The sequence below is a fragment of the Erinaceus europaeus genome, chromosome 10 (genome assembly GCF_950295315.1).
Source record: "Erinaceus europaeus chromosome 10, mEriEur2.1, whole genome shotgun sequence".
NCBI lineage: Eukaryota > Metazoa > Chordata > Mammalia > Eulipotyphla > Erinaceidae > Erinaceus > Erinaceus europaeus.
In genome coordinates, this window is record NC_080171.1 from 107,124,408 (window position 1) to 107,151,715 (window position 27,308).

At 40.6% G+C, this 27,308-nt stretch overlaps 1 long non-coding RNA gene across 1 annotated transcript in view; it reads right to left on the minus strand.

Moving 5' to 3' along the window:
* LOC132540780 (uncharacterized) overlaps positions 1-18,078 on the minus strand; it is a 108,772-nt gene extending 90,694 nt beyond the window's left edge. Inside the window, exon 1 of the long non-coding RNA XR_009551921.1 lies at positions 17,977-18,078. This is a non-coding gene — a long non-coding RNA (uncharacterized LOC132540780). The remainder of the gene's footprint in view (positions 1-17,976) is intronic.
* Positions 18,079-27,308: the final 9,230 nt, after the last annotated feature.

Consider the following 27,308-nt stretch of genomic DNA (forward strand, 5'->3'; position numbering starts at 1 on the left):
GGTTTCTCTCTCTCCCGAATCCTTACCTACAGGAGGTTGAGGCATGCAGACCAGGAGGTGGATGCCGGCCATAACGGTTTTGGGTTCCATGTGACCTAACCTGCAGCACTCAGGCCCAACTCTGGGGCTCCCCCATGAATAAAGATTTGTATTGCTACAGCCACGAACTTGGTTCCTGGATCACCTCTCCTGCCTGTGAAGCTAGCCCAGCAAAGGGGGTTACTTCACAAGTGGTAAAGCAGGTCTGCAAGTGTCTATCTTTCTCTCCCCCATCTCTGTCTTCCCCTCCTCTCTTCACTTTTCTCTGTCCTATCCAACAACAATGACATCAAAAACAACAAAATAATAACCACAACAATGATAAAACAACAAGGGCAACAAAAAGCGTGAGTGGGGCGAATGGCCTCCAAGAGCAGTGGATTCATGGTGCAAGCACAGAGCCTCAGTGATAACCCTGGAGGCAAAAACATAAAATAAAATATTAAAAAAAAGTTTTAAAAGAGGGGTACAATTCATACAATTCCCACCACCAGAGTGTTATATCCCATCCCCTCCATTAGAAGATTCCCTATTCTTTGTTCTTTTGAGAGTATGGACCAAAGATCTCTATGGGGCACAGAAGGTACGAGTCTGACTTCTATAATTTCTTCTCCACTGAACATGGGTGTTGAGAGTTATATCCATACACCCAGCCTATCTAGTGGGATAGGGCTCTGGGGAGGTAGGGTTTCAGGATACATTGTTGAGATCATCTGCCCAGGGAAGTCAGGCTGGTTTCATGGTAGTATTTTTCACTTTCTGTCTATGAGTGAGATCATTCTATATCCATTCTTCTTTTTCTGACTTATCTCACTTAACATGATTCCTTTAAGCTCCATCCAAGATCAAGTGAAAAAAGTGAGATCACCATTTTAAATAGCTGAGTAATATTCTATTGTGTATATATATATGACAACTTTCTCAGTCACTCATCTGTTGTTGGACACCTGGGGATCTTACAGGTTTTGGCTATTACAAATTGTGCTTCTTTGAACATATGTAAACAAAAATCTTTCTGGACGGGTGTGTTGGGTTCCTTAGTATATATCCCCAGGAGAGGAGTTGCAGAGTCATAGGGAAGGTCCACTTCTAGCCTTGTGAGAATTCTCCAGACTGTTCTCCATAGGGGTTGGATCAATTTACATTCCTACCAGCAGTGCAGGAAGGTTCCTTTGTCCCCACAACCTCTCCAGCATTTATTGCTGCTACCTTTTCTGAAGTATGACATTCTCACAGGAGTGAAGTGGTATCTCACTGTTGTCTTTATTTGCATTTCTCTGACAGTCAATGACTTAGAGCACTTATTCATGTTTGTTGGCCTTTTGGATCTCTTTGGTGAATATTCTGTTCATAACCTCCCTATTTTTTGGATGAAGTCATTTGTTTTCTTGTTGCTGAGTTTGGTGAACTCTTTACGTATTTTGGCTACTAGTCTCTTGTCTGATGTATGACCTATAAAGATCTCCCATTCTATAAGGGGTTTCTTTGTCTGGGTGGTGGTATCTTTTGCTGTGCAGAAGCTTTTTAATTTGACGTAGTCCTATTGGTTTATTTTTTTATTTGGTCTAATTTGTAATTGGATTTGTATCAGTGAAGATGCCTTTAAAATTTAGATGGAGGGAGCTGGGTGGTAGCACAGTGGCTTAAGTGCACGTGGCACAAAGCACAAGGACCTGCGTAATGATGCTGGTTCGAGCCCCCAGCTCCCCACCTACAGGGAAGTCACTTCACAAGCGCTGAAGCAGGTCTGCAGGTGTCTATCTTTCTCTCCCCTTCTCTGTCTTCCCCTCCTCTCTCCATTTCTCTCTGTCCTATCTAACAATGACGACATCAATAACAACAATAATAACTGCAACAACAATCATGACAAGGGCAACAAAAGGGAAAATAAATAAATAAATATAAACAAATTTAGATGGAAAAAGAGTTCTGCCAATATTTTCCTAAAAGTATTTGATAGTTTCTGATCCAAGTCCTTGATATATTTAGAATTTACATTTGTGTTTGGTGAAATGTGGTGGTACAGTTGCATTCTTCCACATGTTTCAACCTAATTTTTCCAAACCCATTTGTTTTTCCCATTTAACAATCCTTTTCCCCATTTAACAATCTAAGCACTTTTGTCAAAAATTAGATGTCCATAGGTGTGGAGGCTTATTACTGGGCTCTCGATTCTATTCCACTAGTCACCATATCTATTTATGTTCCAGTTTTGATTATAATGGCCCTATAATACAATTTGAGATCTGAGCGTGTGATGCCTTCAGCTCTGTTCTCTCTTCTCAAGGTAGTTTTGGCAATTCCAGGTCTTTTCTGGTTCCAGGTAGACATTTGTAATTTTGTTCCATTCTAAAAAAATTGGTTGGGATCTTGATGGGGATTGCATTAAATTTGTATATGGCTCTGAGTAGCATATTCATTTTGATTATGTTAATTCTTCTAACCCATGGACATAGAATATATATTTCCACTTCTTTGTGTCTTCCCCTATTTATTTGAATAGTGACTCATAATTTTCAATATACAAGTCTTTCACTTCTTCTGTTAGGTTTACTCCTAGATATTTTGCTGTTTTTGTTGCTATAGTAAAAGGGTACCCTTAGCATCTTAGTTCATAAACACATAGGCTTTCTCAATCCCATGTGAAGCTTAGGAAATGGGAAAGGACAGCACTGTAGTACACCACAGACTCAACCGAGGGTAAGTAAGCACTGACTGTTTAAAGGTGAAAATATCATTTTCAGTAGAATAAAAACAGTATTAAAATGACAAATATGGGATGATAGATGACATAGTGGGGGTTGTATTGTTAAATGGGAAACTGGGGAATGTTATGCATGTAAAAACTATTGTTTTTACTGTTGAGTGTAAAACATTAATTCCCCAATAAAGAAATAAATTTAAAAAAAGACAAATATGTTATCCACTGACAAATAGCTACCTTGCACCAAATATATATAGATACACATAGACATATACATAAAGCTATACAAATATTGTTTAGTTTCCCAACTACTGAAAGCAGAATTTAGTGAATGAAAGTGAGTAACCCTCCTTTCAACTGTATATTACTCCTCACAGCCAAGGCCCAGTATTTCTCATATGTTTTAAAATGATCCTTAGGGGGAAAAAAAACTTAATGACGTGTCAGTAAAATAGTAAATAACATTTTAAAAGCACTGACCGGGGTCAGGTGGTGGTGCACCTGGTTAAGTGCACACATCACGGTGTGCAAGGCCCAGGCAAGCCCCTGGTCTCCACCTGCAGGGGGAATGCTTCATGAGTGGTGAAGCATTCTCTCCATCTCTATCTCTCCATCTCCTCTCTCAGTTTCTCTCTGTCTCTATCCAATAATAAAATTAATAAAAATATTTTAAAAAGATAAAAAGTACTGACCCCTCTAGCATGGTGAGGTACTTGCTACATAGTCATAGTTTCTCAGTCTGAGCACTTTGGACATTTTGAGCTAGTCCAATTTTGCTAGAGGGGCTAACCTGTGCCTTGTAGAGCCAGGTCACCTTCCCCTCACCATGAAATCCACAAATGACAATTAGACCTTGTCAAATGTTCCCTGGAGAGGAGAGCAAACTCTCCCCAGATCGTTACTACCACTCAACACTTTATCAGCCTATTCACATGTAGTTATCTCACTTTTTAATTTATTTATTTTTTCCACCCGGGTTATCACTTAGGATTTGACGCCTGCACAACAAATCCACCACTGGCGGCAGTCAGTTTTCTCCCCTTTCCTTTCCTTTATTCGAGAGGGCAACCACTGAGGCATCTCTGCATCCTTATAGACACACTAAAGGGAATAAGTTAGTTGTTTTGTTTTTATTAAGTTGAACCACTTAGCTAAATGTCAGCTATTTTGTAAAGAAAATTCAAAAGGTTCACTTTTCTATAGCCAATTTATTTTTAAAAGTTCAGCCCTCTCTACACAAGGTGTGAACAATCTCATTGAGGTATTACTATTCAAATGAGTTAGTTTATTTGTTTTAGTTATCTGATGCAGAATTCTTGACTCATCCTTTCTGTTTATTTAATTGCCACTTCATGATGGAACCAAGTTTTGGCTGTAACTTGAGCCAAAGAAAATAGTTGTACGTTTTACAGAGTCTGCCCACAGGGTCAATGCTTTTCAAAAGTTCTACTCTCTGCAAAGAATTTTTTTTTTCACTCTGATGGGAAAAAAAATGACTAACCACTGACAGGCAACTTGCTCTGTGATGCTCTGAGGAATGAAACATTACCTGTTTGGTGAAGCAACATTACATAAGTGCTGTACCCAGCCCCTTCTACCAAATGATTCATCGGTTTCATAGGGTCATTTGTCAACATCATTATCCTGATCACTACCAATTAGCCTTTGGAAGGCATCCACATGGGGATGACGGTGTGCCTGGTGCTTCCTAGGACACAAGGAAGACAAAGAGAGCAACTTATAAAGTAAACTGTTGGAACTGCGCATTTGAATATGAAATACAGTGTAAACATACCAGTAAGTCCAAGCCTACCTGGGTCACACCAAGTAGAATACATACATAGAAACTCACCCTTGAACTCCACAATGGCTATTTGTGTTGCAATAAAGGATAGGCAGGTGGTTTTTCCACACAAAAGAAGTTGAGTCAAGCTCCCAGACTCCTTGGGAATCCCAGCACTAACCTAAAGGCACGGGAGTGCATTCATAGGTCATTGAAGTAAACCAGCAAGTCTCTACAGATTTGGAAAATTTGAAGATTTCAAGAAAGACCAAGCAGGTGAAGACATGTGGATTTCAGAGACTGTCATAGGAAATTCTAGGAAAAAGAAACTTAAAACTATTCCAAAAGGAAAATTACATAAATGTTTTCCTGTTAGAAGCCTAATAAAAGAGACTCTAAGTGGGCCCTGGAATTGAGCTGATAATTGTCTTCTCCGTCATCACCCTTCTAATTTCAAGGTGCTCCCTGCTGCTTTATGCCCTCTTCAATTCCACCTTGTACCAGATAGACAGGATAAAAAGAAAAAGAAAAAAAACATAAAAATTCACTTGTATCTGTCTGAAAATACATTCAAGCTTTTCTCTCTCCCCCCCCCTTCTCTGTCTCTCTCTGAATGAAGAAGTAAAAATAACTCATGATAAATAACTAGGAGCAGTAAAAATAACTCATGTGTGAGACCCTGACTCTACACAAAGTAAAGCTTATTGATATGCGATTTTATCACATCTATAAAATGTCTGCACACAACAGCTACACAAATGTTTGTTTGAATAACTGGGGACTGAAACATATCCAAACTCATAAAGCTGACAAATGCCTAAGTAGTAAGTAAATAAGAATGTAGTTGCCACTTCCACTTTTTTTTTTCCTACTAGAGAATTGGTTTCTAGTAGTTTTGTGGTATGGGACTTTCTGGTTCTCTAGATATAGGATCATATCATCTAAAAATAATGCTAGTTTAATGTCTTCCTTTTTTGATGTAAATCCCTTTGATATCTGGCAAGGACTTCTAGGTCTATATTGAATTATAGTGCTGAGAGTAGATAACTAGATTATCTAGTTTCAGATTTTAAGAGGAAAGCTTTCAGTTTTTCCCCATTGACTATGATGTTATTCATGAATCTAACAAAGATAGCCTTTATTGTGTTAGCAAATTATCATTCTATTGCCAATTTCTTAATGGTCTTTATCATAAATGGATGTTGGATCTTGTCAAATGTTTTTTCATCATCAATTGATATAACCATGTGGTTCTCATCTTTTTGTTGATGTTGTGTATTACACTGATTAGTTTGCAAATACTGAATCTTTAAAAAATTTCACTGGGGGATTAATGGTTTACAGTTGACAGTATAATACAATAGTTTGTACATGGGTAACATTTCCCAGATTTCCACATAACAATTCAGTCCCCACTAGGTCCTCCTCTGCCATCATGTTCCAGGACCTAAACCCTCCCTGAATAATTTTTCTTTCTTTATTTAGAGGGGAAGGAAGAGGGAGAAGTGAAGTTCCTGCCATTGGGACAGAAGGATATTATTAATTTTTCCTCTGCTTCTCTGGAAATAATTCTTGCTTATAAGTAAATCCCACAAAGAAAAAAAGGAAGAATACTCAGAAGCAGTAATAGATGTCAGTATAAGGGACGTGAATGCAAGGCTATAGAAGTGAAGAAAAAGGGCGTCTGGCGGTAGCGCAGTGGGTTAAGGGAAAGTGGTACAAAGCACAGGGACCAGTGTGGGGATCCTGGTTCCAGCCCCCAGCTCCCCGCCTGCAGGGAGTCGCTTCACAGGCGGTGAAGCAGGTCTGTAGGTGTCTATCTTTCTCTCCCCCTCTCTGTCTTCCCCTCCTCTCTCCATTTCTCTCTGTCCTATCCAACAACGAGTGATGTAAACGACAACAATAATAACCACAACAAGACTACAACAAGGGCAACAAAAGGGGAAAAATGGCCTCCAGGAGCAGTGGATTCGTGGTACAGGCACTAAGCCCCAGCAGTAACAACAACAACAAAAAAAAAAAAAAAAAAGGGAAGAAAAATGGGCAAGACAAAAAAAGTGATAGATCAGTAGATAGATAGACAGACAGACACATGGTCAACTCATATCAGTAACCTTGTAAGAACTATTGCAATTTCTTCTGGAGGATGATGGCAGCACAGAACTCTGATGGTAAGAATAGTGTGAAATTATACCCCTTATTATCTTACTATTTTGTAAATAACTAATAAATTTTTTAATAAATAAATCCCACTTGTTTGGGTTTTTTTTTTTTTTTTTTGGTGAAGTTTTTTCTTTATGTGATACTGGATTCAGTTTGCCAAAATCTTATTGAGGCTTCTTGATGAATGTTCATCAGTGATCTAGACCTATAGTTTTCTTTCTGGGTAGAGTACTTACTGTCTTGCTTTTGGGATCTGAGTGATGTTAAACTCATAGAATGTGTCTGAGAGTGTTTCCTTCACTTCACTTTCTTTAAAGAGTTTGAGAAGAATTGGTCTTACAGAATTCATTAGTACAACCTTTTCCACAAATTCTTTTTAAAAAATATTTATTTATTTATTTTCCTTTTTGTTGCCCTTGCTTTTGTTGTTGGTGTTGTAGTTATTACTGTTGTTGTTATTGATGTCATCATTGTTGGATAGGACAGAGAGAAGTAGAGAAAGGAGGGGAAGATAGAGAGGGGAAAGAAAGAAAGATAGACACCTGCAGTCTTGTTTCACCGCCTGTGAAGCGACTCCTCTGCAGGTGGGGAGCCAGCCCGGGGCTCGAACTGGGTCCTTACCACCAGTCCTTGCACTTTGCTCCACACGCACTAAACCCCACAATCAAATTTTTTGATAGAATTTTGGTTACTGCTTCAACTTGTGCACTAGTGATTGACTTGTTGAGACTATCTACATCTTCTGTCAGGCTTGGCAGGTGATATGACTCTGAGATTGTGTCCACTTCATCTGGGTTGTCCACTTTGTTTGCATAGAGAAGTCCACATAGTGGTCCGGGAGGTGGCACAATAGATAAGGTGCTGAACTCTCAAATATGAGGTCCAGATTTCAATCCCTGGCAGCACATGTAGAACCAGAGAGACATCTGGTTATTTCTCTTTCCTTCAATCCCTCTCATTAAGTAATAAATACATAAAATCAAAAAAAAATAGTAAAAATAAAAATTATTTTTTAAAAAAGAAAAGTCCATCTGATTTGTAATTTCACTTCTCTTATTGCTGATTGTTTTTATGATAACTTTCTCTATTTTTGCTTGAGGAATCTAGCCATTGATGGATCTGTCTTCTCTTGTTTGTTTATCTGTTTACTATATTTTTTTTTATCTGCTCAGATCCAGATTATGGTGATGCAGGGGATTGAACTTGAGACCTCAGGGCCTCAGACATAAGATTTTTTTTTCAACACAGCCATTATGCTATCTCCCTCACTTTTTATCCATTTTGTTAATCTTGGTGTTATTCTTGGTTTCATTGATCTTTTTGAATCATCTTTTATTTTTCTATCTCATTATTTTTTGTTTGTTTTTTCCCTTGTTTTAATGTTGTGGTTATTATTGTTGTTGTTATTGATGTTGTCGCTGTTGGATAGGACAGAGAGAAATGGAGAGAGGAGGGGACGACAGAAAGGGGGAAAGACACCTGCAGACCTGCTTCACCACCTCTGAAGCGACTCCCCTGCAGGTGTGGAGCCAGGGGTTGGAACCAGAATCTTTTCGCCAGTCCTTGCACTTTGCGCCACCTGTGCTTAACCCGCTACGCTACCGCCCAACTCCCCACTATCTCATTATTTTTGCTCTGATTTTATTTTTTTTGTTAAATGTATTTTATTTATTTATTGGATAGAGAAAGAGAGAAATTAAGAGAGGAGGAGACACCTGCACAGTGCTTTTTAATTTCTTTTGTTTTGTTTTTAGCTTGTTTTTATTTATTTATTATTTTATTAGTGATTTAATAATGACTGACAAGACTGTAGGATAAGAGATGTACAATTACATACAATTCCCACCACCAGAGTTCCATATCCCACCCCCTCCATTATGCTATCTACCCCTGCCCTCTGCTATGTATTTTATGAACACAATTGGAATGTTTAAAAATATTTACTTATTTATTCTCTTTTGTTGCCCTTGTTTTTTATTGTTGTAGTTATTATTGTTGTTGTTATTGATGTTGTTGTTGTTGTATAGGACAGAGAGAAATGGAGAGATGAGGGGCAGACAGAAAGAGGGGGAGAGAAAGACAGACACTTACAGAGCTGCTTCACCGCCTGCTTCACCCTGCAGGTGGGGAGCCAGGGGTTTTAACCGGGATCCTTATGCAGGTCCTTGTGCTTTGCACCACCTGTGCTTAACAAATGCAAAGAAACTCTCCTGCCCGAAGCTCCAAAGTCCTAGGTTCAGTCCCCTGCACCAGAGCTGAGCAGTGCTCTGGTGTTTCTCACTGTGTCTTTCTCTCTCTGCATCTGTCTCAAAAAGAAAAATAAATAAAATATTTAAAAATAATAATAATAAAATACCTAGCAGAGAGGTTCTCAATGTTGTAAAACAGTAATTCAGTTTTGCTTATAAAATGTGGCAGCAGGGCAGGGGGTATATAGCAAAATGGTTATGCAAAGAAACTCTCATGCCTGAGACTCTAAAAGTCTCGGGTTCAATCCCCCACACCACCATAAGCCAGAGATGAGTAGTGCTCTGGTCACAAAAAAAACAAGCAAACCAAAAAAAAAAAAAAAAAAACAGTGCTAGCTTAGATATTTTGAATAGATACATATTTTCATTCACTGAAGATGGCAGTAAAACATTGGGGTAATGTTTTTCATCAAAAGTTCCAGGAATCAGTTCTATAGGAAAAGACACACACAATATGAATGTGCAAAGATATTAATGGAGATATTGTTTCTAAGTCAAAAATAAAAATAAATGAAATGTCCACCAATAAAATCAAAAGAGGCTACTCAAAGAATTGTGACGTGGTTGAAGAATGGAATATTGTACATAGTGACAAAGAAAGATGTCTATGGGAAATGAGTGGATCTAAAATAGATTACCTGGCCAGGGTAGTGGTGCGTCTCATAGAATGTACACATTATCATACGTTAAGGACCAGGTTCAAGCCTTCAGACCCCACCTGTAAGGGGAGAAGCTCTATGAATGATGGAGCAGTGTAGCCAGTGTTTCTCTTTCTCTGTCACTCTCAATCCCCCCCCCCCTTCCTTTCCCAATTTCTCTCTATCTCAACCCAAAAGAAAAAAGAAATGGCCACGGGGAGTCGGGCGATAGTGCAGCAGGTTAACAGCAGTTGGTGCAAAGCGCAAGGACCAGTGTGAGCCCCCGGCTCCCTACCTGCAGGGAAGTTGCTTCACAAGCAGTGAAGCAGGTCTGCAGGTGTCTATCTTTCTCTCCCCTCTCTGTCTTCCCCTTTCTCTCTCCATTTCTCTCTGTCCTATCCAACAATGATGACATCAATAACAATAACAACTACAACAATAAAAAAGGGAAACAAAAGGGACTAAATAAATATTTTTAAAAAGAAAGAAAAAAGAAAAGGTCACCAGGAGCTATAGATTCATCATTCAAGTACTGAGACCCAGCAACAACCCTAGTGACAACTTAAAAATAAAATAGATTACTTATAGATGGCATAGATGGCTTTGCATTATTTAATATCATTTATGGCCCTAGATATTATAGAAGATAGGCTTTGTGCTCACTCTATAAACATGAACATTTACCCTCTTGAGAAAGTACTCTAAAGTGGTGACAATATTCTGGGTAAAAGCTTAAAGTAAAAAAAAAAAAGTCAAAAAAAAAAAAGAAAAAATAAATTAATTAATTAATTAAAAAAAAAAAGCTTAAAGTCATCATCATTCTGACACTATCTGTTTTTCCAGTGGAAATACAGTCACTGTTTTCTGTTTAGATAGGGAGGTTGCAAAGGTTAATAGTGAGGTCTGGGGGGTTGGGCTGTAGCAAAGCAGGTTAAGTGCACGTATGTGAAACTCTAGGACTGGAGTAAAGATCCTGGTTAGAGCCCCAGGCTCCCCACCTGCAGGGAGGTCTCTTGACAGCGATGAAGCAAGTCTCCAGGTGTCTATCTTTCCTTCTTTTTAAAAGTTTTTATTTATAAAAAGGAGACACTGATAAAACCATAAGATAAGAGGGGTACAACTTCTCACAATTCCCACCACCAGACCTCCATATACCGTCCCCTCGCCTGATAGCTTTCCTATTCTTTAACCCTCTGGGAGTATGGACCCAGGGTCATTGTGGGATGCAGAAGGTTGAAGGTCTGGTTTCTGTAATTGCTTCCCCACTGAACATGGGCGTTGACAGGTCGATCCATACTCCCAGCCTGCCTCTCTCTTTCCCTAGTAGGGTGGGGATATCTGGGGAAGTGGAGCTCCAAGGCACATTGGTGGGGCTGTAGGTGTCTATCTTTCTCTCCCCTCTTCTGTCTTTCCCTCGTCTCTCCATTTCTCTCTCTCCTAGCCAACAACAATGACAGCAATGACAATAACAACAATGATAAAAAAAACAAGGGCAACAAAAAAAAGGAAAATAAATAAATAAATAAAATATTTTTTTACATAGTGAGGTCTGACCACAGAGACTGCACAGAGGCAGTCAAAGGGTCAATGGAGCCATGGAATAATATCTATAAGATATTAATGAAGATATTGTTTCTAAGTCAAAAACAAAAATACATGAAATGTCCACCAATAAAATAAAAGGAGATTACTCATAGGATTGTGACATAGTTGAAGAATGTAATATCGTACATAGTGACAAGGAAAGATGTCTATGGGAAATGAGTGGATCTGAAATAGATTACCTGGCCAGGGTAGTGGTGCATCTTATAGAGCCATGGAATGACTCCCTGAAGACCAAGGTCTCAGTAGAGTGAGATAGAGCAGACCCAGCTGGCTGAGGACCAGGATGTATGATTAGAGCAGGAACGCCTGAATCCGTTGAGTACATTTGATCCACAAGAAATGAATGGCCCTACATAGCCTTAATGGGCATGTCTTCTGCTTATGTCATTCAGGACTTCACTTTTCCTGATGAAATCCAAAGAAGAAAATTCTGTATTTTCTTCTCTCTCTTTTTTTATTTTTTATTATCTTTATTTATTAGATAGAGATAGCCAGAAATTTTGAGGGTAGGGGAAGATAGAGAGGAGAGACAGCCCTGCTTCACTACTTGGGAAGGTTTTACTCTGCAGGCTAGGGACCTGGGGCTTAAACCCAGGTCCTTGTGCACTGTAGTGTATGCACTCAACCAAGTGTGCCACTGCCTCCCCCCCCCACATTCTGTATTTTTCTAAAACTCATAAAGAATGGAATGACTACATGAGAACCCACAAAATGAAATACAGCTGAGATCATTATGTCATCTGGAAGAAAGGGAATGCAGGTCTTCACATTATTCAAAAAGAATGTCTGATTAATGACTAATATTTCTATGGATGCCAGCTCTCCCAGTAAAGGGAGTATTACCAGTGTCTGTTCATCATTGATTCATCCACAGTGGGCTTAGCAGAAAAGGGATTCAACAAAGACTGTAGAATAAAAAGTAAAGCATCGATTCCTGAATCCAGCCACTGTGCTGCCATTATTTGTACTCTCCCCACATTTGTACTTTACACAGTATCTCCAGAAGAATCAGAGTGGAGATCTTGACAAAGGAGGAAATAGAACCAACACTCAAACCCCTCACATCTGGCTAAACAGCTGGTAGTAAGGATAAGATCCAGTCACTTGTGTAACTCGGAACTCAGGTCTGACACTCTAGGCCAGTAGTGAGTCAGGCCTAAACTCTATAAGACTGTCTCCCACCCACAACTTTCTTTCACTTGGCATTGGAATCATATAAGTCTATCACCCTCGTCAGAGGATTTCGGATCAATTCATAGGTCCAAGTGAATTCTCTCGAAGGGTTGAACCCTCTAGGGGTTCAATGAAGAAGAAATGGAAAAAAAAAAAATCTGAGTAACCAAGAGGTGGTATAACTGGTTACAGTGCACAAAGACCCAAGCTCCTGATCCCCACCTGCAGGGGAAAAGTTTCACTAGTAGTGAAATAGGGCTACAGATGTCTCTGTCTCTTTCCCTCTCTATTTCCCCCTCCTTCTCAGTTTCTTTCTGTCTCTATCTAATAAATTAATATGTAAAAAAAAAAAATCTGATGGAGGACCACCCTAGTGGGAATTGTGCCAGCTCCCAGAGTCTTATGATTAACGGAGACTATATTACCAGAGTAAAGTTTAATATTTCTCTAACATGGCTGTTATTGTTGCCATTAATGTTGTTGGATAGGGCAGAGAAAAATGGAGAGAGGAGGGGAAGACAGAGAGGGGGAGAGAAAGATAGACACCTACAGACCTGCTTCACTTCTTGTGAAGTGACCCCCCTGTAGGTGGAGAGCCAGGGGCTCAAACCAAGATCCTTTTTTTTTTTTTCCTTTTTGTTGCCCTTGTTGTTGTAGCCTCATTGTGGTTATTATTATTGCCATTGTTGATGTTGTTCGTTGTTGGATAGGACAGAGAGAAATGGAGAGAGGAGGGGAAGACAGAGGCGGGAGAGAAAGACACCTGCAGACCTGCTTCACCGCCTGTGAAGCGACCGCGGGGACTCTAACCGGGATCCTTACTCCGGTCCCTGCGCTTTGCGCCACATGCGCTTAACCCACTGCGCCACCGCCCGACCCCCCCCCCCCCCCCCCAAACCAAGATCCTTAACGTCCTTGTGCTTTGCGCAGTGGCCTCAAACCAGGATCCTTATGATAGTCCGTGCACTTTGTGTCATGTGCTCTTAACCCGCAGCGTTACCACCTGACCCCCTTCCATAGTTTATTTTTAGGAATTTTTAAATACATTTTTATGGTATTTATTTTTTTATTACTTGTTTATTTTCCCTTCTGCTGCCCTTGTTGTTTTTTTCATTATTGTTGTGGTTATTATTGTTGTTGATGTCGTTGTTGTTAGATAGGACAGAGAGAAATGGAAAGAGGAGGAAAAGACAGAGGGGGGAGAGAAAGATAGACACCTGCAGACCTGCTTCACTGCTTATGAAGTGACTCCCCTACAGGTGGGGAGCCAGGAACTCAAACCGGGATCCTTACGCTGGTCCTTGCACTTTGCGCCACGTGCGCTTAACCTCAGTGCTACCACCCAACTCCCCATAGAAATGTTTTTAGATGGAAGCCTTAGGATGTTCTATAATTTTGGCTATGAAAAGATAGTATTCCCAGCAAAATAACTCTCAGCTCTCCCTTTTCTACCTCAATCAAAATAATAAAACAGGAAGAAGAGAAAGTATAAATGATTTTTTTTCACTTTTTCCTATCCAAAAGGAAAAATGATCAAGCTATTGGTTTCCAAATGTTTACAGAAAACCTTTGGTTGGTACAGGTAAAGTAGGTAAATTAAGCCTGTGTGAAGATTCTTTGTCTCACACCTACAACTTTTCCTCATGTGGATTGAAAATATATTTCTCAAGTCCATCACTTTCCTTGGGAGGATTTCAGATCAATTCACAGGCCCCAGGGAATCCTTGAAGTGGTGAGCCTCCTCTGATAATTAGACCTACTGTGTGCTTAGCAAGGGAAAATGTTGTGGTAGATTTTATGACGGTTGTATTTTTGCAACTCACTGTTAGACAATTAATATCAGTTTTACTTCTCAGGAAGAAATCATTTTATGCATCTTTAGTTTCTTCATGGCTGGGGAAATAATCAGATAAGTAAGATGCAGATTAATGAGAGAAAAAGTAGAGACATTAATTAACAGCATGTGTGGAGTTCCTATACACATGGGAGTTCCATGGATTCAGAAAAAGATTACACACTTCACTTCATAGAACAACCTAAAAAACTTTCTGGTACAAGAGATTTTGTGCGGAAAGATGGACTTAACTAAGATGATTAAAGTTTCACCTTCTCCAGTAAGAAAAAGAAGGTTTGTGAAATGCAAGGCAGTGCCAGGTCATGGTTCAATTTTTTGGGTTGTCTCTCTTTTTTTAATGTATTTATCTTAAAAAGGAGACATTAACAAAACCGTAGGATAGGAGGGGTACAACTCCACACAACTCCCACCACCAGATCTCTATATCCCATCCCCTTCCCTGATAGATTTCCTATTCTTTATCCCTTTGGGAGTATGCACCCAAGGTCATTTTGGGTTGCAGAAGGTGGAAGGTCTGGCTTCTGTAATTGCTTCCCCAAGGAACATGGGCGTTGAAAGGTCGATCCATACTCCAAGCCTGCCTCTCTCTTTCCCTAGTAGAGTGGGGCTCTGGGGAAGCGGAGCTCCAGGACACACCGGTAGAGTTGTCTGTCCAGGGAAGTCTGGTCGGCATCCTGCTAGCATCTGGAACCTGGTGGCTGAGAAGAGAGTTAACATACAAAGCCAAACAAATTGTTGAACAATGGTTGTCTCTTAAGATCTTAGTCAAAGGATTCTGAAGGAAAGCTCTGGATGGTTCACTCTTTCCACTGGCAAAGTTCCCCACCTCAAAGCCAATCAATCCACACTTTGCTATCAGAGGTCCCTTATATAAAACACTGTCAGGGGTGATGACCTTTTACTCTCCTATACTTCCATGATCATTTTTACCACTTTGCTTTTTCTCTACATTGTCCTTCTAGGGTTCTTCTAGGAGGACAGTGGAAGAAAATCGCACATCCGTGGATGAGATAAGCAATGGTAACCATTTGGCTTAGCCTCCCAAGAGGACATCCATAGAGACCCCTTACGCTGCCCTAGTGGGCATTAGCCGAGTTTTAGAATCGACCAAAACAGTGAGTATGGGGTGGTGAGGTAGCAAATTCTGAATCTTGGGGATTCTGTAAAGGATGAATCAATTCTGAATTCCCAGTGTCATTTCTAAGTATCCCAAAAATAATAAGGAAGGATTTTGTGTTTTAAGAGACCCACTCCACCATAAATAAGTGAAGGTTTAGAAGAAAATCCTACAAAACCTATCACAAAAATTAAACTAAATAATATTACCAAATAAGTTATCATAATTCTTGCATGATAATGACTTTGTGACCTATGATATGAAAAATAGAAGTAACCCCAAGACCATCTGAGCTCTAAGACAAGTATCAGCATTTCAAAGGAGTTAGAGCCAAATTAGCAACAATTCACTTTTAGCCTAAGAATTATTTTGCAATAGCACCTACTGTTTATTTACCATACACAAGGAACCCCAACACTATAAAAACAAATATCTGTTTTCAAAATACTTTTGCCAAGAGAGGATAAATATATAACTTAGTTTACTTTAACTTCCCAGTAAAACATTTTTTTCCATATTATTCAAATTATTATTGAATTGTATTTCCCTCTTCTAACTTTGAGAAAAGAAGCGTACCATTTCTCAAATTTTCTCAAATTCTGCTCATTTTCCAAAATCATGAAGCCTTTGTTGGACATTATCACAGAAAACATATGTCAGTAATTTCCTACACTGTCCACATAAATGTAGAAGCTAGGACAAAAGGTCAAGGCCTCATCCCTGTAAGTGGTGAAACAGTGCGGCAGGTCTCTCTTTCTCCCTCTCTATCTTCCCTTTCCCTCTCAATTTCTTTTTTTTTTTATTTTATTTATTTTCTTTATTTATTCCCTTTTGTTGCCCTTGTTTTATTGTTGTAGTTATTATTGTTGTTGTCGTCGTTGTTGGATAGGACAGAGAGAAATGGAGAGAGGAGGGGAAGACAGAGAGGGGGAGAGAAAGGTAGACACCTGCAGACCTGCTTCACCACCTGTCGGGCCGGTAGCGCAGCAGGGGAGTCACTTCACAGGCAGTGAAGCAGGTCTGCAGGTGTCTGTCTTTCTCTCCCCCTCTCTGTCTACCCCTCCTCTCTCCATTTCTCTCTGTCCTATCCAACAACGATGACATCAATAACAACAATAATAACTTCGACAAAAAAACAAGAGCAACAAAAGGGAATAAATAAATATTATTTAAAAAAGAAAAGAAAAAGAAGGGAGAAAGGAAGGAAGGAAAGGAGGGAGAGAAAAGAAGGAAAAAAAGAATGGGAGGCGGGGGGGAGGAAGGAAGGATGAAAAGAGGGCATCACAAATCCACCAGTGGTGGATTTATCCTGCTGACACTAAGACTGGTGGCAATAAAGTCAATAAATAGAACCTGGGACAGTATATGAGTGATCAGCTGCTGTGTTCAGGGACTGGTGACTTCCGAAGATACACAAGCTATATCCACAGTGTAGGTGACAATTAGCCTTGGAAAGGTTGCCTTGTGTAAACCTTGCTCCCTGGAGAGCAAACCTGGAAAGCTAGATAAGAAAGACAAGCCCTGGATCAGATCAAATCAATGGTATTTACAGGCAACAATATTCATACCCCTTTCCCATATTTGGGAGCTACTCTCTTCGCTGATCCAGCTTTCTGGCCCTTTTTCCAGCCATGACATCATCTCCCCAGACAAAAACTTGGATCCACCTGCATAGCAGATGTCAGGTTCAGGGAAAAAAAAAGAAAAAAAAAAAAACTAGTATAATCATGGACTCTTTGGAATACAACTAAAATAGGACTACTAACTTTCTACAAAACAGAGAGCCCCCCCCCCCAACTCTTCATATGAACTATTCCAACCTTTACGTTCATGATTAGTCAACAATTTCTTTGGCTCTATATGTTAACTCTTTTTTTCAGCCACCAGGTTCCAGATGCTAACATGATGTCAAACGGACTTCCCTGGGCAGAAGACCCCACCAATGTGTCCTGGAGCTCCGCTTCCCCAGAACTCTGCCCCACTAGGGAAAGAGAGAGACAGGCTGGGAATATGGATCAACCTGCCATGCCCATGTTCAGCAGGGAAGCAATTACAGAAGCCAGGTCTGCTTTGAGGATCAAGAAGCCAAGACAAGGAGGCAGCAACTTGAGCAATGAGAGAAACATACAGGAAACAAGAAAGCAAACATATATCAGAGTGGCCTCAACAATGGTAGAGAATGTTCCATCCTCCAAAGGGAGGCTGGATTGCAAACTCTATCTACCACCTGAGGAAGATGGGTCCTGAAATTGGGGCAGCTTGGAATGTCCCTACTCATGACCACAGCATGTGAGCTCTGATCTACAGGGATGCAACAGTTACACAGGCTCCTCAGTTGAATATGGAACCCAGATCAAATCGATGGGGTTTACAGTTGTTGTAGATTAACTTAAAAAGAGGTTTGGGGGTTGGGGCTGCTTGCACGAGTAAAAGGATTCACAGCGAGAGCTGGGAACCGGTTTAAACAATACACAGTTTATTAGGGTGAAACAGGTAAAAGGCAAAATAAGCACTTATCATCAAGGGTTAAGTGTACTATAAAAGGGTCTATAAAGTCTGAATATGCTTATCAAAGTTTAGTCCCATAAGATAAACAATTATAAGCTCTGGTAAAGGTTGCTCATGGCTGTAGAGGGGTCTAAAAGTTTACCGGCTAGCAGGGTCCCACGTGTTCAGTTCCCAGGAGAAGTAGTCATGGCGGATGGATGCCTGGAGCACCTCCGCAGAGATGCTTCTGACCAGGAGAAGAAGCCACAGGCAAAGAGAGTCATATGCTCAAAGTCCCCGTGCTTTTATGCAGTCCCTTCTCTGAAACACCTCCCCAGAGCCCCAGGGTGAGGTCATTTGTATGCTAATAGTCCCAAACTCCTGCTGGGGTCACCATATACAGTCAACAGTATTTATATACTTTTCCCATATTTGGGAGCTACTTCTCTTCCCTGATCCAGCTTTCTAGCCCCTTTTCCAGCTATGACATCATCTCCCCAGAGAGTAACTTGGGTCCACCTGCATATCAGATGTCAGGCTCAGGCAGAAACTAGTAAAGTCATGGGCCCTTTGGAATATACCTAAAATAGACCTACTAGCTATCTCAAAAATGGAGACCCTAAATCTTTATCTGCACTATTCCAGTTTTTAGGTTCATGATTAGTTAACAATTTGTTCAGCTTTATATGTTAATTCTTTTTTTTCTCAGCCACCAGATTCCAGATACTACCATGATACCAACTGAACTTCCCTGGGCAGACGACTCTACCAATGTGTCTTGGAGCTCTGCTTCCCCAGAGCCCTTCCCCACTAGGAAAAGAGAGAGTCTGGGATTATGGATCAACCTGCCAACACCCATGTTCAGCAGGGAAGCAATTACAGAAGCCAGACCTTCCACCTTCTGCACAAGAATGGGAAAGCTATCAGGGGAGGGGATGGGATACAGAGTTCTGGTGGTGGGAATTGTGTGGAGTTGTACCCCTCTTATCCTATGGTCTTGTCGGTGTTTCCATTTTATAAACAAAAAAATTTTTTTTAATTACTTAAAAGAAAAAAAAGAAAACCTCAGCAAAACAACCAAGATATATACTGAGATTTCCTTTGCTTTGGGATATATATATATATATTTTTTTCCCTTTTGTTGCCCTTGTTTTTTATTGTTGTAGTTATTATTGTTACTGATGTTGTTGTTATTGGATAGGACAGAGAGAAATGGAGAGAGGAGGGGAAGACAGAGGGGGGAGAGAAAGACACCTGCAGACCTGCTTCACCACCTGTGAAGGGACCCCTCTGCAGGTGGAGAGCAGGGTGCTCAAACCGGGTTCCTTACGACAGTCTTTGCGCTTTGCGCCATCTGCACTTAACCTGCTGCACTACTGCCCGACTCCCTGTTTTGGTTTTTGAAGGAGTCGTGCTATGCTGGTGGTGCTTGATTATACAATTTTATTATTATTCTTTTTGTGGTCTCAAATTATTTAAAAGTATCATCTCTACACATGAACTTAAAAAGAAAAGATAGGAGCTGTTTCTAAGACTTGTGAGAACTAAGGCTATTATCTGTGAAAGGTGGTAGAATGGGGACACAGAACTTTGGTGGTGGGTGTGGTATGAGCAATACCCTGTAATCTTACTAACTTGTAATCTACTATTAGTCACAAGTTTTAAAAAAATGAAAAAATAAAAGTATCATGGTGCATGTGTTTCTGGAATGGGTGAATGAACTGCCCATGTGCAATCCCCTAAGTTTCTCAAAACAATGAGTCACCAAAGTATTGTCATCAGTCGTAGGTTTAAAAATCTGGCAATGACTCAATTGTAGATAAGGAGCAGAGTTCTTATTACTGAGAAATAATCAGGAAAGTAAATACCCAGGAGGCATAAAGCAAACACTTTAGCAGCTGCAGGGATGGGAAGATGTGCGGAGCCCAGCCCTTTGCAGGCAACATGCCTTCTGTGAGGCTCACTGGTCTTTGCTTCTTTCAGCAGATCATGAAGTAAGCAAGCATCAGCATCAAAGCCGGAAAGCTGCCTTGGGAATCTTTGATGTTCTATCTTAAAATTCTCCCTCTCTTCCTCTTCCCCTCTCTCTCTCTCTCTCTCTTCCTCTCCCTCTCTCTCTCTTCACATATCCTTATGCCTTCTAGTACCTATCGCCCAGCTTGCCTAGTAAATGACAGGGACTCAGAATGAGAGAAGAATATCCCCCAAGGTCAGCTTCAGTACTACTCTAAGTCTTGCTGGTCTCAAGTACATTTAAGTTATCTCCTTTTGTTTTTTAAATTATTATCTTTATTTATTTATAGGATAGAGACAGTCAGAAATCGAGAGGGAAGGGAGAGATAGAGAGGATGAGAGACAGAGACACCTGCAGCTCTGCTTCACCACTTGTGAAGCTTCTCCCCTGCAGGTGGGGACTGAGGGCTCGAACCTGGGTCCTTGCACATTGTAACATGTGTGCTCAACCAGGTGCACCACCACCCAGCCCCTCATTTAAATTATCTCTTCACTTTAGCCCCCCGCCACCCCCCGCCCACTTTTGCATACTGCACTTTTGTGACTCACATCTATAAAATGGAGCATATAGTGGTCCGGGAGGTGGCGCAGTGGATAGGGCTTCAGACTCTCAAGCATGAGGTCCCCAGTTCAATTCCCGGCAGCACATGTACCAGAGTGATGTCTGGTTCTTTCTCTCTCTCCTATCATTTCTCATGAATAAATAAATAAAATATAAAAAAATGGAGCATATAATTGCATTCATTTCCTAATGAGATGAGTGGATCTCCTGGCTGGCTGCATCTTGTTAGAAAAGCACATACTGAGACCTCAGGCACCCTACCTGCATGGACCCAGGCTCAGACTCCGGGTCCCAAGCTTCAGGGGGGTGGGGGAGCTACACAAGCAGCAGAGCAGTGATGCAGGTACCTTTCTATCTCCCTCTTCCCTCTCAATTTCTCTTTGTCTCTATCAAGAGAGAGATAGAGAGAGAAAGGAAAGAAAGAAGGAAGGAAGGAAGGAAGGAAGGAAGGAAGGAAGGAAGGAAGGAAGACAATTCCAGGAGAGGTGAATTCACTGTGCAGACACCAAGCCCCAGAAATAACCCTGGTGCCATTAATGAAGAAGAAAAAAGGGCCATGTGGTGGTGTACTTGTTTGGATGCACTTGCTACAATGCCCAAGGACCCAAGTTCAAGCTCCCAGCCCCCACCTGCAGGGGGAAAGCTTCACAAGTGGTAAAGCAGGGCTGCAGGTATCTCTCTGTCTCTCTCCCTCCCTCCCTATCTCCCCCTTCCCTCTTGGTTTATCTCTGTCTCTATCCAAATAAATAAATAAGTAAAATCATATATATATGTGTGTGTGTGTGTGTTTGTACACACACACACACACACACACGGAGAGAGAGAGAGAGAGGAATCAGAAATATGGAATGGAGGTCAGCAGTCTATTTTCACAAGCCCTGCAGGTGAGGCAGACTCACAGTTGAGAAGAGCTATCATAGTGTTTGTGAAGAATAAATGAAGGAAAGAATATAAAATGCTCAAACCGTGCCTGGCACCCTGAACTTTATTTAAGCCTTTATCATCATCATCAAAAAATTCTTTCTAATACTGTTTCAATTTTCTTTTTTAAAAAATATTTTACATAAACACCATTCCCACCACCAAAAGACTATGTCCCATCCCCTCCCCCCGCCTCCCCACCCCATGAAGCTGCACATCCACCCTGTTTCAATTTTCAAGGGTATTTGACCACACAGATGGAGGTGCCCTCCCTGTAGAACCATCCCTGGTACAAAATACTTCTCTTTTTTTCAGAACTTACCATAGATGATATGGGCTGCCAAGGGTGGAAGGGAATTCAAGAACCTACATTAATAAGGAAAAACTGTATTCCTGGGGATTAGCAATAGGAAGTTTCTCAAAAGTCCAGACTGCTGGGAATGTCTAAGGAAGGGTAGATGAGCAACATTTTTATATGTAGAGACTATAGGATGAGTTGATGGCTATAAAAAAAAAAAAAAAAGGAGGTGAATAATAAAAACTGCCATGAAACATTGCCTCAAAAGACACCTTGATGCAGAAAATGTTGTCTGTAGTCAGGTCAAGGAGCAGAGACACTACAGAGCAGGAATTTCACATAGTGCTTAGGATCTAGCAGTCCTAGTCAAGTCAGCCTTTAAGTTAAGTACACAATGGGGGCTATGGAGCTATCATAATAGCTATGCAAAGGACTTTCATGGCTGACAATCTGAGTCTCAGGTTCAGTCACTAGTGCCACCATAAGCCAGTGCTGAGCAGTGGTCTGATTGCTTTCACTCTGTCTCTCTGTGTCTTTCATTTATTTATTTATTTATTTATTTATTTATTTATTTATTTATGAAAGGAGGCATTAACAAAACCCGTAGGATAGGAGGGGTACAACTCCACACAGTTCTCGCCACCCGGTCAGTCTCCATATCCCATCCCCTCCCCTGATAACTTTCCCAGTCTCTTTTTATTATTATTATTTATTTTCCCTTTTGTTGCCCTTGTTTTTTGTTGTTGTAGTTTTTGTTGTTGGATAGGACAGAAAGAAATCGAGAGAGGAGAGGAAGACAGGGGGGAGAGAAAGATAGACACCTGCAGACCTGCTTCACTGCCTATGAAGTGACTCCCCTGCAGGTGGGGAGCCAGGGGCTCGAACCGGGATCCTTAGACGGTCCTTGCACTTTGCACCACATGCACTTAACCCACTATGCTACCGCCCGACTCCCAGCTTTCCCATTCTCTATCCCTCTGGGAGTATGGACCCAGGGTCGTTGTGGGTTCTCTGTGTCTTTCTTTCTGTATCTCTCTCATTAAAATAAATAAATAAAAAGTTAAATACATAGATTTGATCAGTCCTGTCAAAAACCTGATTTTTTTTTTACTTATGTCATGTGTAGTAAGTCAAATGATGACCCTCCAAGATATCTAGGTTTTTTTTCCTATTATTTGGTCTTAATTAATGAAAATTATAAAGTTTGTCTTCTGTAGCAGACTACACAAATACCATCAAATTAAAGACTTTGAGGGGAAGAGATTACACTTGATTGTCCACCTAATTAGTATTCTTATAAGAGACAAAACAGAAGGAGACTTGACACAGATAGAAGTGAAGGCCTTGAGAAAACAAAGGCAGAGACAAGAATGATTGCAGTCATAAGCCAAGGAAGGCTTGGAGCCCCAGAAACTGAACAAGATAAGGAGCATAGTCTCTCTAGAGTCTCTGAAGGGAATGAAGACCTACCAACACATGGCAGTCCATGTGTTACAAATTTTGGACATTTGACCTTCATCAACTGTGAGAGAATAGAGTTTTGTTGCATCAAGTTTGTGGAAAATTGTTACAGCAGCTATAGGAAACTAATACAGATCATTTCATTAAAAGGTCAAACTGATGGGACTTGGAGGTCACAAAAGCTCCTATGCTAAATAGGAGTATATATGGGCCCTAGCTCAGATCAATGGAGTAAACAGTCAGTATTATTTACAATACTTTCCTCATGTTTGGAAGCTACTCTCTACCCTAATCCAGCTTTCTAACCCTATTCTAAACTATAACACCATCTTCCCAGATAATATTTTTAGGCCAACCATGTTAGCTGTTGGGCTCAGGCAAAAATTACAAAGCCATGGGCCCCTTAGAACATATCTAAAATTGACTTCCTAGCTTCTTCCCAAACGAAGACCCCTAATTTCATCTGCTCTATTCCTACCTTTGGGTTCTTGTTTATTAAACAATTTGTTGGGGCTGGGTGATGCTGCACCTGATTGATTGAACATGTTATAACACGCAAGGACCAGTGGTTAGAGACCCTGGTCACCACCTGCAAGGGGAAAGCTTTACAAGTGGTTGCAGTGTTGCAGGTGTCTCTCTGTCTCTGTATCAACCCCTACACTCTCAATTTCTGACTGTCTCTATCCAATAAATAAAGACAATACAAAAGAATTTTTTTGCCTTCAGGGTTATTTCTGGGGCTCAATACCTGCACAAATCCACGGCTCCTGGAGGCCATTTCCCCCCATTTTGTTGCCCTTATTGTTATTAATGTTATTGTTGCCATTGCTGTAGTTGTTGCTGGATAGGGCAGAGAGAAATGGACAGAGGAGGGGAAGACAGAGAAGGGGAGAGAAAGATAGACACCTGCAGACTTGCTTCACCACTCATGAAGTGACCCTCCTGCAGGTGGGGAACCAGGCTTGAGCCTGGGTCCCTGCACACTGTAATGTGTGCACTGAGCCAGGTGCACAGCCACGTGACCCATTCCCCTCTGCCTTTTTTCTTTTTTCTGTTTTGTCTTGATAGGACAGAGAGAAATTGAGAGGGAGGAGGAGATAGAGAGGGAAAGATAGACACCTGGAGACCTGCTTCACCACTCATGAAGCGTCCACCCTACAGGTGAGGAGTGGGTCTCAAACCTAGGTCCTTGCACATGGTGATGTGTGCGCTTAGCTGAGTGTGCCACTGGCTAGTCCCCAAAAAGTGTATTCTTTTGTAGGAAGCTTTATATAAATATCAAATCAAAAGCATAACGCTTTCCATAAATTGTAATGAGTTTTAAAGCAGTACAGTGGCTAGGTTGCTGAATTTGCAAGAATGAGATTCTGAGTTCAATCCCTGGCCTCTTATGTGCCAGAGTGATGCTCTGGTTCAAACTCTATGTCTCTCATATTAATAAATTGATAAATCTTTGAAAATGGGGGCCAGAGTAGATAGTATAATGGTTACGCAAACAGACTGTCATGCCTAAGGCTGTGAAGTCTAAGGTTCAATCCCTCACACCACCATCAGTCCTCTGGTTAAAAAAAAGAAGAAGAAGAAGAAAAAAGAAAGTCGGGTGGTAACGCAGCGGGTTAAGTGCACACAGGTGGCACAAAGCACAAGGACCGGCATAAGGATCCCGGTTTGAGGCCCCGGCTCCCCACCTGCAGAGAAGTCACTTCACAGATGGTGAAGCAGGTCTGCAGGTGTCTATCTTTCTCTCCCCCTCTCTGTCTTCCCCTCCTCTCTCCATTTCTCTTTTTCCTATGCAACAACGACAACAATAATGACTACAACAATATGTATTGCACCAAAGTAAAAGACTCTGGGGCGGGTGGGGGGGAGAACACAGGTCCTTCAGAGGACCTATTGGGGGTTGTATTGTTATATGGAAAACTGAAACTGAGAAATGTTATGCATGTACAAGCTATTGTACTTACTGTCGAATATAAAACATTAATTCCCTAATAAAAAAATAAGAAAAGAAAAAAAAAGGTCATGTGAAAAAAATACTATTATTAAAATAAGAATGATGTTCTGGGCAAAAAAAAAAAATAACTACAACAATAGAAAAACAACAAAGGCAACAAAAGGGAATAAATAAATAAATAAATTTTAAGAAAAAGAAAAGAAGAAGGGGGAGGGCCAGATGGTAGCAGCTGGTTAAGGGCACATGGATTGAAGCGCGGGAACTGGCTCAAGGATTCAGGTTCAAACCCCGGATTTCCACCTTCAGGGGGGTTGCTTCACAAGCTGTGTCTTCCTTTCCTCTCTAGATTTCTCTCTGTCCTATACAACAACAAAACAGCAATAACAAAAACAACAAGAGAAACAAAATGGGGTGGTGGTGGTGAGGGCCTCCAGGAGCAGTGGATTCATAGTGCAGACATGGAGCCCCAGTGATAACTCTAGAGGCAAAATAATTGATTGAATGATTGGTTTATTAATTAAATATTTTACATTTGTTACAAACCACCTTAAAATAGACAATTTTCAGGGTAACTTTTTTTTTTCCAGAGTAATTTTTGGTTCATTTAATTGAAACAACTGGTTGGGCTTAATGTTACCTAGCCTCTGATTGCTAGATTAAATTAATGCATTCCTTACATTTTAAAACTTTCAGAGATGACTTACAGAACAACAGATGTTTTTTGCTATTATCTCATCCAGAAAAATCTGGGATTTTTTTTTTTTGCTTGTTTGACCAGGACACGACTCAGCTCTGGCTTATGGTGATGGAGGAGATTGAACCTGGGACTAAAGCCTCGGTTATAAGAGTCTCTTTACATAACCATTATACATAACCATTATACCACTGCCCCAGAAAATTCTGTAATTCATAAAGTAGAACTGGGACTGGGTTTGGTGTATTGCATCAAAATAAAGGACTCTAACATCTAATCTTTGACAAAGATGCCCAGACTATTAAATGGGGAAAGCAGAGTCTCTTCAACAAATGGTGTTGGAAAAAAATGTGTTGAAACATGCAGAAGAATGAAACTGAACCACTCTATTTCACCAAATACAAAAGTAAATTCCAGGTGGATCAAGGACTTGGATGTTAGACCACAAACTATCAGATACTTAGAGGAAAATATTGGCAGAACTCTTTTCCGAATAAATTTTAAAAAAATATTCAATGAAACAAATCCAGTTACAAAGAAGACTAAGACAAGCATAAACCTATGGGACTACATAAATTAAAAATCTTCTGCACAGCTAGAGAAACTATTACCCAAACCAAGAGACCCCTCACAGAATGGGAGAAGATCTTTACATGCCATACATCAGATAAGAGTTTAATAACCAATATATATAAAGAGATTGCTAATTTCAACAACAAGACAACAAATAACCCCATCCAAAAATGGGGGGAGGACATGGACAGAATATTCACCACAGAAGAGATCCAAAAGGCCAAGAAACACATGAAAAATGCTCCAAGTCTCTGATTGTCAGAGAAATGCAAATAAAGGCAACAATGAGATACCACTTCACTCCTGTGAGAATGTCATACATCAGAAAAGGTAACAGCAGCAAATGCTGGAGAGGGTGTGGGGTCAAAGGAACCCTCCTACACTGCTGGTGGGAATGTACATTGGTCCAGCCTCTGTGGAGAACAGTCTGGAGAACTCTCAGAAGGTTAGAAATGGACCTACCCTATGATCCTGCAATTCCTCTCCTGAGGATATATCCTAAGGACTACCCAACACACCCATCCAAAAAGATCTGTGTACACATATGTTCTTGGAAGCACAATTTGTAATAGCCAAAACCTGGAAGCAACCCAGGTGTCCAACAACAGATGAGTGGCTGAGCAAGATGTGGTATATATACACAATGGAATACTATTCAGCAAAAAAAATAGTGACTTCACTGTTTTCAGCTCATCTTGGATGGACCTTGAAAAATTCATGTTAAGTGAAAAATTCATGTTAAGTCAGAAACAGAAGGATGAATATGGGATGATCTCACTCTCAGGCAGAAGTTGAAAAACAAGACCAGAAAAGAAAACACAAGTAGAACCTGAACTGGAATTGGCATATTGCACCCAAGTAAAAGACTCTGAGATGGGTGGGTGGGTGGGGAGAATATAGATCCAAGAAGGATGACAGAGGACCTAGTGGAGGTGGTATTGTTATATGGGAAACTGGAGAATGTTATGCATGTACAAACTATTATACTTACTGTTGAATGTAAAATACTAATTCCCCAA